Source organism: Vulpes vulpes, chromosome 13 (genome assembly GCF_048418805.1).
Source record: "Vulpes vulpes isolate BD-2025 chromosome 13, VulVul3, whole genome shotgun sequence".
NCBI classification, from domain to species: Eukaryota; Metazoa; Chordata; class Mammalia; order Carnivora; family Canidae; genus Vulpes; species Vulpes vulpes.
The window spans coordinates 63050185-63063513 of NC_132792.1; the positions used below are offsets into that span (position 1 = coordinate 63050185).

General features: G+C 38.1%; 1 protein-coding gene across 5 annotated transcripts in view; it reads right to left on the bottom strand.

The window, feature by feature from the left end:
• The window catches only part of SGK3 (serum/glucocorticoid regulated kinase family member 3), a 171929-nt gene that overhangs the window by 80711 nt on the left and 77889 nt on the right, over positions 1–13329 (bottom strand). For 2 of the 5 annotated variants that reach the window (XM_072734620.1, XM_026012154.2), the window contains exon 1: positions 868–985. The exons of the other annotated variants lie outside the window; for them this stretch is intronic. The gene's annotated coding sequence lies outside the window, so the exon portion shown is untranslated. Of the gene's footprint in view, positions 1–867; positions 986–13329 lie in introns of those variants that run through there. 5 annotated transcript variants of the gene reach the window in all.

Genomic DNA, 13329 nt, shown 5'->3' on the forward strand with positions numbered 1-13329 from the left:
TCAGGTGGATGATCACATCTCTAGGAGGTGAGAAAAATAATGAGACCTTATCTGGTGGGATTCAGTCTCTGAAATTCCAAAGGAATCCCCAAGCGTTTCTAGCCACAACTGTGCAGAAAGGTTTTCCGGTGTTGACAGCTTTGAAAATTAGTACACATCTAAATGTATAATAAAGAAAATAACCAAGGTTACTGTGGATTATGCACCAGGCGGAACTAAGTACCAACTGATTTAATCCTCATGACAATCCTATAAGGATGGAACTATCATTATCCTTATTTTACATATGCAGAAACGAAGTCATAGAGAAAGTAAGCAGATAGCACACATTTTCACAATTAAGAAGTAGATTCAAACCCAGACATTCTAGCTTCAAAGCCTGTGAGTCTAACCTCCACGATACACCGCCTACGTAATCCTGGTGTCCTTGCTTAAATAACAGTCCCATTACCAGTCGCGCTCTTCTTGCAAACCTAATAACACAAAGTCAAAATAAAACTGCACTGCCAAGTTCACTATAGAGTTTCTCCTCCAGTCCTGAGCCACGAACTAGAAATGTATTTTAAAGAGCATAAAATCTCAGTACCTGAGGTCTCTCGAGATTTAGGGAGGAGGTGTGTGGAGCCAACGCAAATGTTTTCTGTCCCGGAGGTAACGCCGAGAACAAGTGCTGCAAAACTAGAGCCATACCCCGCGTCTCCCTCCCCCTGGGGGTTCACGCCAGAGGGCCGCCCACCTGCACCACGCGCTCCTACTAAGCACGGAAGTGGTCCAGCCGGGGTCCCGCCGAGCCACACCTGGCCCGAACGCGCCCGCGGGGGGCCCTTGCCTGGCGCTCGCGGCGCCCAGACCCCCGCCCACACTTACCCTCGGGGACCCTCGCCCGACGCATAGCGAGCGGCAAACACGACCACAGCTGCGCCGCGCTCCACGGGTCTCCACGCCGCGCCACCCACCCCCAGCGGAGCCCACCACCCTCCCCGCCTTGGCCCGACCCCTGGCCCCGCCCCTGGCCCAGGCTCCGCCCACACCAATCCACGGAACCGCCTCGGCCGCTGGCCCAGCCCGGAGCTAGGGGCGGGGTTTAGGCTCTCAGCTCCGCCCCCGGCTCGCCAGGAGGCGGTGGACCCTAGCAGAGCCGCCGGCTGCGCAGCTCCCAGGCGCTAAGTAAATAAGGCGGGGAGGGCACGGGGGTGCGTGACCCGCTGGGAGGAACTGCGGGACGCAGGCAGAAGGAACTGGCAAAGGGAGACAGACAGCCACGTGGTAAGACAGACAGCCACGTGGTAAGACAGACAGCCACGTGGTAAGATGAGAAAAGAGGCTTTGGGAGAGGAAAGAGAAGGCGCTTTTCCCAGGTTTCAACGGAGGTGTAGGACTGGGTGAGACGTCTTAAAGCAACGAGCCTCATTTATTCAGATCATTAGCTAATCATTCTCCTCGGGCAAGGCAGGACTCATGAATTCAGGGTTCTATGCACCAGAAGTCACAGCAACTAGGGTTTAGAGGGACAAAGAAAGGAAGCAAATCCTTTACTGATCTCTACCACATATCCTTATTCTCCATTTAAAAAATTCTGTAAAGGACTCTCAGTAGGAATCACTCCAGACTTAAATGGTAATCATTCCTTCTCCTGTCAAATAGCTCAGGCACTTTGCAAGAGAGCAGACCCATTACATCCAGGCTGAGCTCAGCATTGATGCCCATGGTGTACTACAAGGCGTGCAACTACATTTATGGATAAAGGAAAAAATCAGACTACTCAGAAGGAATTATTTTAACTATTAATTTATTTGATTTTTGAAGGTGAAAAACTATTTGAGGAATCAAGTCAAACACTAATTGAATTATGTTGGGGAAACACAAGGCTCACTTTGCCAATAAGCAGTATTTGCTGGAAGAATTTCAGAAAACTGCAAGAGGCCAGCCTTGCCCTGTGGTCCTAAGGTAAGTCACAATATTTGAAGCCCCGCACTCCCATCTGCTTATCTGTAAAATAAAGAGATTGGGCCAGGGGGATTCCTGGGTGGCTTATTGGTTTGGTGCCTGCCTTCCGCCCAGGGGGTGATCCTGGGGTCCCAGAATCAGGTCCCAGGATTGGGTCCCGCGTCGGGCTCCCTGCGTGGAGCCTGCTTCTGCCTCTGCCTATGTCTCTGCCTCTCTCTCTCTCTCTCTCTCTCTCTCTCTGTGTCTCTCATGAATAAATAAATAAAATCTTAAAATAAAAAAAAAAGATTAGGCCAGGTGACCTCATGACTTCTAAATGCCCTTCCAAACTAGATTTCATCCTGCCAGGCTCAACAATTAAGGACCATAGAGAAAGTGCCGTTCAGTCAGGAGCTACACAGAGAAACCAGAAATTTTTAGAAAAAGCCTCTGGCATCATTTCATTGATTTCTGGCATCACTTCATTCAAGCTCTCCTTTCTGACTTTTCTATTTGCAAAGACTCTTGTCCTAGCTCAAAACCTCTGACTTTTCCCTCTCAATCCTAACATTTGGTCACCAGTCCCTTAGCTTTTTCCGTGGCAGAGTCTCTTCAATGAACCTTCTCATTTTCACTGCCATTTCTGTATAAAGTACAAAAACCAAAGAACTCAGGATGTTAGATCTGACCCTTACCTATTTTTTCTACCTAATCTCCAACTACATTGTTTGGAGGATTGTTTCCCCACTGTACAGTATCCACAACATACAGCCAACATTCCTGCCACTGAACATTTTTGTATCCACTGTATCCAAGTTCAGAATACTTCTCAGTCCTAGCTACCTGTTCAGATTATGATAAACAGCTCAGCTCAGGAACCTCTCTATCCAATAAAATGCTATATAACACTTAGGGGATACCACTCAATGTGGCACTTAGCAGTCCTACCTTGTTTTGTTTTTTCTATTATTTATATTTAGTTCCAAAACTAAACTGTAAGCTCTTTACTGAATAACCCTAGGCCCCAGCCAGTTAAGGAAGAAAAAGCTCTTTTCAGTATCTCAAAAAGCCTAAAAGAAATTATATATTCATCTACAATTAGGCTATTCAAATTACCTATAACAGCAAAAATTTTTTTATTAAAAAAAATTTTCTTTTTAAAGAAATCTCTATACCCAACGTGGGGCTCAAACTCACAAGCCCAAGATCAAGACTCACATGCTCCACTAACTGAGCCAGCCAGGTGCCCCAAGATTCTGTTTTTATCTGAAATTATATAACACTGAAATAACACTAATTACTTCATGTTAACCAAAGCTTTCAGTTAGATGTGACTGATTTTTAAAAGGGAAAACAACAATGCCTGGCTGGCTTAGTCAGCAGAGCATGTGATTCTTCATGTTGGTTGGGGTCTTGAGTTCAAGAGTTCAAGTCCCATGTTGGATGTAGAGATTACTTAATAAAAAGAAGAAAGAAAGAAAAAGGAACATAAATTACTATTAATAATTAATATTAATAAGATTTGTTTTGAAAACTAAATCTATGAGATTCACAAAAATACATAAAAATAAAAAGTAGCTGACCCATTCTTTTGTCACCCCATTACCAAAACAAGGGACATACCCATAATAAGTGCTTAAAAGTATATTCATTAGTCTATAATTATTTGCAGCTTTCCTTAAGCCCTCTCTCTCCTTTGCTTTAATTAAAATACTGGTCTTTTCTTTTTATGCAAATAAGATCGTAGAGTTTCCCCTTCAATTTCAAATAAATTCTTAAGAATAAGATAAACAAGAACCACACAGCACTTCTTAGAGTTGAACTAGAAAGGTTTTTAGTGTCCAAGAAATAAACCCTCAAATCACAGTAAAGTACCTATGATAGGGGGCCTTACGTACTACTAACATCTTTAGAAAGTAAATTTTCTTTAATTGCAAACTTACCCAGATGACAAAAGTAGAAGCAGAACCAAGTTTGCAGAATGACTACCAAGTAAGAGTGAAAACTGATTTGCAATCTATCAATGGCCCCTTGTGTTTTGAAAATGTCACTGGCATGTTTAAAGGAGACCCCAGAGCTCTGAAATCTGGCCCAAACCATCTATAAATCACTACTCACAGCAAACCTTTATAATATTCTGGATGTTTAAAAAGCATTAAAAAGGGAGATTAAACAACAGTCACACTTCATTTTACCAGAGGCTACTGGTTATAGACTCTTGGAATGTTTCTCTTCTCCTTCTAAAAATGTGAAATGACTATTAAGATTAGAGCCTTGGGGGAACTTCTGCATCCAGCTAAGATGTAAAAACAAGGACCATATTTATTCTCCCACCTGAACCAACAACAACAAAAATAAGCCAGACAAAATATATAAAACAACAGTTTTCAAGATACTGGGTATCAGGCAATGAACAAGATTTGCCCCAGCTTATTACCTTTAGAGAACTTAAAGGCAATGGTAGTAAAAGAGGGAACTGCCAAGAGCTGTGAGTCCAGGGAGAACAAGACAGCTAGAGTTCACAACTCATATATAGAGACAAGCTAACAACACAGAGAATCCCAGGGATATACAGAAGTTCTTTCTTGAGAAATTAACAGTGCTGATTAGTGTATGCCTGTACTCAAGGTCAAGGAAAGAACAAACCATCTTAAAGCATTAGAAGGAAAAGTACTGGGCACTCACAGAGGGCCAGGAATAGTGGCCATTCACAGCAGGCCAACTAGAAACCTCCCAATTCGATGATATAGAGTACTTAGAAGAGTCTTGCCTTAGTACTGTATAGTAATTAGCCCTAGCCTAAATGCTGCTAGGGTGCTGCTGAAAAAAAAAATAGTTTGATCCTTTTGAATCTTACTTTTTAAGTTACTTAAATGAGTCTCAAATTAAAATTCAGGCATGTTTGTAGAAATACAAAAATATTCAGCACCCAACAAGCTAAAAGTCACAACATCTGTCTTTCAATCAGATATTATAAGGCATACAAAGAAACAAAAATATGACCCATAATAAGAAAAATCAATCACTGAAACTTACAACTGATACAGATCTTAGAATTAGCAGACAAGAACATTAAAACAGTTATTATAATGATAATATACTCAAAAAATTAAGTAGAGATAAAGAAGGTATTAAAAATTTCTAAATGTAACTTCTAGAGATGGAAACAATTTTTCTAGAGTGAAAAATACACTGGATGGGATTAACAGAAGAACAATGTTGCAGAAGAAAGGATTAGTGAACTTGAATATATACATATAAAATTTCAAAAATAAACCATAGAGAGAAAAAAATTAAAAAGAAAAGAGAATCAGTAAGTTATGGGAAACCTTTAAGCAGACTAATATATTTGCAGCTGGGAGTCCATAAAGGAGAGGATACAGGTGGGGTTGGGAAAGGAGATCAGAATAGACATTTGAAGAAATATGACTGATATTTTCAAAATTTCATGAAAATTATAAACCCACAGATCTGATAAGCTTGATGCATCCAAATGCCAGAAATAAAGAAAACTACAAGAAGATACTTCGTAATACAATTACTAGAAACCAACAATAAAAATCTTAACAGCAGCCACAGGAAAAAAAAGACATGTTATATATGGAGAAACAAGAGTAGAGATGACAGATTTCTTGTCAGAAACAGACCAAGAAAAAGACAGTGGAGCAACATTTTTGAAGTACTGAACAAAAAAGCTGTAAACCTAGAATTCTATACCCAGCAAAGATTATCTTTCAAAATTCAAGAGAATATAAAGATTTTTTTTTCAGATGCAAAGAAGCTAGAAGACCATAACCAGAAAACTTGCACTACAAGAAATGTTAAAGGGAGTCCACCAGACAGACAGAAAATGACTCCAAATTTCTGGAAATACAGATGTATACTAGGAATGAAGAACAGTGGAAATAGTAACAAGAGGGGTCATTGAGGTTTTTACAATTTGAATCTTTTTAAAACAATAGTAATCATTTATTGTGGGCCTACAAGCCTACATGTCAATAAAATGTATGACAACAATAGCATAAAGGTTGAGAGGAGAGACATGGAAGTATATTATTGAAAGATATATTCTGTATTAAGTGTAAGCATCCTATAAGTGATATGGCATAGTTCATTTGAAGATAGACTATAATAAATTAAAGAAGTATACTTAAACACTAAAATAACCATTAAAGAGAGAAAGAATTATAACTGACAATCCAACCAAGGAGAAAAAAATGGAAGCATAATGCTCAATCCAAAATAAGTTAGAAAAAGAGGAAAGAACACAAAGAACAGGTAAGACAAATAGAAAACAAGTAACAAGAGGACAGACATAAATTTAACTCATATCAATAATAACATTAAAAGAAATGACCAAAACAATCCAATTAAAATCTGTCTTACTGGATACATAAAGCAAGACCCAACTATATTTCACCTCCAAAAAACCATACTTCAAATATGAAGATACAAATAAGTTAAAATGAAAGGATAGAAAAAAATATACCATGCTAACACTAGTCAAAAGAAAGCTGGAGCAGCTAAAATAATATCACATAAAGTAGACTTCAGAGCAAATAATATTGCCAGGGAAAGAGAAAGTCATTTCATAATTATGAAGAGGCCAATTCATCTTGAGGACATAAAAGTCCTATACCTAAATGAGAAAAAACGGAAACAACTTGAAGGAAAAATAGGAATATCCTATTTTTAGAGGTTTTAAGAATTCTCATAATAATAACACAAGTAGAAAAAAATAGCAAGGATATTGTCCTATCAGTTTGGGTTACCATAACAAAATACTACAGACTGTGTAGCTTATAAATAACTGTGATTTAATTTTCATGGGTTCTAGAAACTGGAAGTCTAAGATCCAGAAGCCAGCATGGTTGAGTGAGGGCCGCCTTCTGCTTTATGGCCAGCATCTTCTCTCTGTGTCCTAGCCTGGTAGAAGGAAATAAGGAGTTCTGTGGGATCTCTTTTGTAAGAGTACTAATCCAATTCATGAGGCTTCCGCCTTCATGACCTAATTACCTCCCAAAGGCCTCACTTACTAATACCATTACCTTTGAAGGTGAAGATTTCCATATATGAATTTGAAGGTAGGCAGAAACATTCAGACCATGGCAGATATAAAAGACCTAAAAAATACTATTAATCATCTTAACGTAACTGACATTCATAGGTCACTATAAGACACAAGAATATAATTCAAGTACACATAAGATATTTACCAAGATAGACCACATGCTGGACCACAAAACAAGTTTCAGTAAATTTATAAGGATTTAAGGCATACAAAGTATGTTCTCTAACTACAATGAAATTAGATTAGAAATCAGTAATGGGGGCAGCCCAGGTGGCTCAGCAGTTTAGCACTGCCTTCAGCCCAGGGCCTGATCCTGGAGACCCAGGATCGAATCCCATATCAGGCTCCCTGCATGGAGCCTGCTTCTCCCACTGCCTGTGTCTCTGCCTCTCTTTTTCTCTGTCTGTCTCATGAATAAATAAATAAATAAAATCTTTAAAAAAAATCAGTAACAGAAAAACATCTGGAAAACCTCCAGATATTTGAAATCAATATACAATTCTAAGTAACCCATGGGTAAAAGAAGAAATCAAAAGGAAAACTAGAAAATATTTTGAATTGAATGAATGCTAAAGCACAACATATCAAAATTTGTGGATGGCACTAAAGCAGTACTTAGGAGGTAATAGTCATAACAGAAAAAGAAAGTTTTCAAATCAGTTACTTCAGTTTCTATCTTATTTTTTAAAAAAGAGAAAATTAAACCGAAGTATTATGCAAAGAAAGAAAGTAATAAAGATCAGAGTACAACCAATGAAAGAGACAAGAAAAAAATCAATGAGACCAAAAGCTGATTTAAAAAAAATAAAAATTAAAAAAAAAAATCAGTCAAATTGCTAAACCAGACTAATCAGCACACACACAAAAAAGACTGAGAGGGGTACCTGGGTGGCCCAGTAAGCACCCAACTCTTGATTTCTTCTCAGGTCATGATCTCAGGATCCTGGGATCAAGCCCCACTTTAGGCTCCCTGCTCAGTGTGGAGTTTGCTTGTCCCTTTGCTCTGCCCCTCCCCCACTCAGGCTCATTCTCTCTCTCTCTCTCTCTCTCTCTCTCTCTCAAATAAATAAAATCTTAAAAAAGAGAGAGAGAGAGAGAGAGAGAGAAAGAGAGACTTGAGAAAGAGAGTTAGGAGCCTAGCAATGCAGGCAGCCTCTAGGCGCTGGAAAAGACAAGGAAAGGCATCCTCTCCAAAAGCCTCCAGAAAGACCACAGCCCTCCTGACGCTTGATTTTAGCTGAGACCTGTGCTGGATTTCTCAACACAGTACTATAGGATAATAAAGTTGTGTTGTTTTAAGCCACTAAGTTTGTGGTAATTTGTTATGGCAACAACAGAAAACTAATACATGTGGAAATATCAAGAAGCTAGAATAGTCCAGACATCTGGGTGGCTCAGTGTTTGAACGTCTGCCTTCTGGTTGGGGCGGGATCCCGAGATTGAGTCCCACCCACATCAGGCTCCCCACAGGGAGCGTGCTTCTCCCTCTGCCAATGTCTCTGCCTCTCTCTGTGTCTCTCATGAATAAATAAATAAAATCCTTAATTAAAAAAAAGCTAGAATAGTCAAAACAATATTTAAAAAGAACAGTGTTGAAAGACTTAAACTACTTGATATTCAGGACTTATAAAGCCATCATAATCAAGGCAATGTGGTACTGTCATAAAAATAGACAAATAGATTGTTAGAACAAAATAGACAAATAGAGCTTTGTGACCTTAAAAAGAAAATTGCCTGAAGTATCACTACCACTCAAGAAGAGAGAGAAGACTTAAACCCAGCTCTTCAATGTTAAGTCCTGAGCTCTTTTCACTATAATCAGCTTTTTTTCCAAGCTGTGTCTTTGATTTTCATCCTCCATACCCCTGACTACAATATACTTACCTGAAGCCTGACCTCTTTCCCAAGCTCTAGTTCCAAATTTCCAAGTACCTGCTAAATATCTTCCCTCTGAAAATGATTTCATGGTTTTCCCTCCATGCCTGTTGCATTAGTAGCACCACCATTTACCCAGTTCAAAACTTTGGATTCTTCTTTGACTTCTCCCCAGATCTTCCCTCCCTTTCCCATTTAGGTTCTCAGAGCCTTTGATAATTTTGTTTTCTTAGGAAACAAGGATGCTAGGCATCCTTCCTTTTGTACACCTCTGATCTCTCACAGGCTAACTCCTCATCATTCAGGTCTTGTTTAAATAGCTATTCTTCGGGGTGCCTGGATGGCTGGGTTGGTTAAATGTCTGTTGTTCTAAGGTTGTGAGTTCATGCCTACCCTGGGCTCCACACTGGGTGTGGAGCCAACTTATAAATAAATAAACAAACAAATAATAAACAGCTGTTCTTCATTGAGGAATTTCCTATATAAAATAGGCCTTCCTCTGTTATCTCTATAATAGTAGCTTGTTCATTTTCTTCATAGCACTGTGATCACAATTTGCGCTTTATTTCATTGTTTGCTGTTCCCTAGTTCCTGCCCTATTCAAGTCCAAGGTCCATGAAAGCAAAATAACATATCCATCTTGTAGCATCCACAGTGCCTGGGGCATAAAACAATGGTGTGTAAATCATTAAATGAATGGAGCAATTTCTTCAGTCCCTTCAAATCTGCCTCATCAAATGCCCTTCTGGGATTTGTTCTTTCTTCTTCACTCCAATAATATAGGTCTGAGCGTTGCTATTGTACTAATTTTTTTAATGGTCTCCCAGACTCCTTTCTTTTCCTTTTCCTATCCATATTATAGAATACTGTCTAAGACAATTAAATTCTAATCACATCATTTTCTTTGTTCAAAATCCTGTAACAATTTTAATGAAGTCCTTATCAAAATTTTAACAGCTTGTTTTGCAGAAATGATCCTCAAATTCATATATAATGGCAAAGGGCCCTATGTAACCAACAATATTGAAAAAGAATAAGGTCTCATGCTTTTTGATTTCAAAACTTACCACAAAGTTATAGTATTCAAAACATTATGGTACTAGCATAAGGATAGGCATTTAAACCACTGGGATAGAATTGAGTCCATAAATAAATCTGTATGTTGATGGCCAACTAATTTTCAACAAGAGTGCTAAGATCCTCCAATGGGGAAGGGATAGTCTCTTCAAATGGTGGTTAGCCAACTGTGTATCCACATGCGAAAAAATGAAGTTGGATTCCTACCTCACACTCTACATAAAAACTAATTCAAGATGGATTAATGACCTAACTATAGGAGTTAAAACTATAAGATCTTATATGAAAACATAGAGATGAATATTCATGATCTTGGATTTAACAGTGGATTCTTAGATATGACACTAAAAGTATGAGCAACAACTTAAAAAAGGTTAAAAACCTTTGTGAATCAAAGATCATTATCAAGAAAGTAAAAAGACAACCTATAGAGTGGGAGAAAATATTTGCAAATCATCTATTTGGTAAGTCTAGTATCTAGAATATATAAAGAACTTGTACAATACAACAACAGAAAGATAAATAATGCAATTAAAAAGTAGGCAAAGGACCTGAATAGACATTTCCCCAAAGAAGATATATAAACAGTCAACAAGCCAATGAAAAGATGTTTAACATCATTAGTCATTAGGAAAATGCAAATCGAAACCACAAAGAGATACTGTGTCATACACATTAGGATGATAATAAAAAAAGCAGAAACCAAGTGTTGGTGAGGATGTGGAGAAACTGGAGCCCTTGTATATGGTTGGTAGGAATGTAAAATGATGCAGCTACTATGGAAAACAGTTTGTCAGTTCCTCAGAAAGCTAATCATAGGGACGCCTGGGTGGCTTAGCAGTTGAGCGTCTGCCTTCCACTCAGGGAGTGATCCTGGAGTCTTGGGATCGAATCCACATTGGGGTCCCTGCATAGAGCCTGTTTCTCCCTCTGCCTGTGTCTCTGCCTCTCTCTGTGTGTGTCTTATGAATAAATAAATAAAATCTTAAAAAAAAAAAGCTAATCATAGAACCACCATATAGCCCAGCAATTCCACACCTAGATGTATACCCAAAACAACTGAATGCATGTGCCCAAATAAATATTCACATGTACATGTTAATAGCTGCACTATTTATATTAGCCAAAAGATGGAAACAACCAAATGTTCATAAACGGATGAATGGATGAACAAATTGTGTTTTATATATATTCAACAGAATATTATTCAGCCATAAAAAGTAATGAAGTAATTTTTACATACTACAATGTGGATGAACCCCCAAAAACATTATGCTAAGTGAAAGAAGTCCAACACAAGTGGGCATATCCTGAATAAATCCACTACTTGGAATAGGTAGATCTTCAGAAACACTAAGCAGATTGGTAGTTGCCAGGGGCTGGAGGGATGAGGGAATGGGAAGTGGGAAATGACTGCTTAATGGACACAGGGTTTAATTTGGGGTGAAGAAAATGTTTGAAACTAGATAGAAGTAGTGGTTGCACAACTTTGTAAATATACTAAATGTCACTGAATTGTTCATTTTAAAACGATTAATTTTGTTATGTGAATGCCACCTTAATTTTGTGAAAAACATTACTATACCACTGATGACTGGATAAGATTTTATCAGCCTAACCTCCTAGTTCCTTCATATTTGACCATCATATAACTCTACTTCTTCTTCATATATCCCATTCTCCAAGCAAAATAAGCCCTTTCCTTTACATGCAGCACAGAACCTCATTTCTCTACATGCATAAGTCCTGCTCTTCTTTCATGACATTATTCAAATACAAGCTCCTTCAAGAGTTTTTTTTTTCTTAATCTTTCTGTGGAGAATACTCTTTCCTATAAGCTTCTATGAGCATTTGATCAGCACTTCTTGCTTTCTACCTCAGAGTTATTTATTTGTTTGCTTGTTTGTCCTCTATTAGTCAATAATTATTAGCAAGATCCATATGTGATTCATCCTGTTATTCCCAGGGTCCTTAGGATATTCTTACACAGATTAGGCACATAATATTAAAAGAAACAAATCAATATAAAATAAGTTTCTGCATACAAATCCTCTTGGCTTCCATTATAAAAATGGAGATGTGTTTTTCTGAGATTTGACTCTAGCATGTCTAATACCCTTTGAAAATCACATAAATAGGTAATATTACAGTTTCCCGATAAAAATAGTTAGAAACATATTTCTGAACACTAATAGGAAAAAGTTAGAATTATTTACATCCCTGACAATAACTGCTAATGTTCTTTTTAAAAAATATTTATTTGGGATCCCTGGGTGGCGCAGCGGTTTGGCGCCTGCCTTTGGCCCAGGGCACGATCCTGGAGACCTGGGATAGAATCCCACGTCAGGCTCCCGGTGCATGGAGCCTGCTCCTCCCTCTGCCTATGTCTCTGCCTTTCTCTCTCTCTCTCTCTCTCTCTCTCTCTCTCTCTCTCTCTGTGTGACTATCATAAATCAATAAAAATATATTTATTTATTTATTTATTTATTTATTTATTTATTTATTTATTTATTTATTTGAGGTGGGGGAGGGGTAGAGAGAGAGGCAGAGAGAATCTTAGGCAGACTTTGCATGGAACTCAGAGCCAGATGCTGGGCTCAATCTCACTACCCTGAGATCACAACTTAAGCTGAAACCAAGAGTCAGATGTTTAACCAATTGTGCTGCCCAGGCAACTTATAATTGCTAATGTTCTAAATAGTAATAGTCAAAATAATAATAGCCAACAGTCATATAAGTATGTGTGTGTGTATATATATATATATCCTCACAATAAGCTTATGAGCTACACACAACTATTATCCCCATTTTACAGGTGAAGAAACACTATAAGGCCAAATCACTTGGCTCAGTGTCACTTGCTATTAACTGGGAGAGTTGGGATTGGAATCTGGCTACTTTGGTTTCAAAGTACATGCTCTCAATCACTATGCTATGTCACCTCTCTAAAATGACAACTTAACCATGTATAATAAAGTGACTGAAAGGTCAGTGAATTTCCCAGAAACTCATTGCTAATATTCTAGAGCAGATTAATGTGAAACTTCCACTGTTTTCTCAGACTTTGTGCCTGGAGTTCTGAGATGGCTGATAACTTATGAATAAACTTGACTCAATTGTACTAAAGAAAGTATTGACTAAGAAACAAAGTTGAAGCAGGAACATAATAAAATGCACTATTAAAGATATAATGGCAAATCAACTATGATAAAGGAACACAATAAAAGTGTAAGTACACCAACAGGACTATATATTTACTGAAATATAAAGGAGCCTGAAGATTTCATAAAGAAAGACTGATTAGGTATAAACTTCTGATAAAAACAATTTTTTAAATGTTATTTTCTGTATCTCAAATTCTATATAATTCTTATATATAG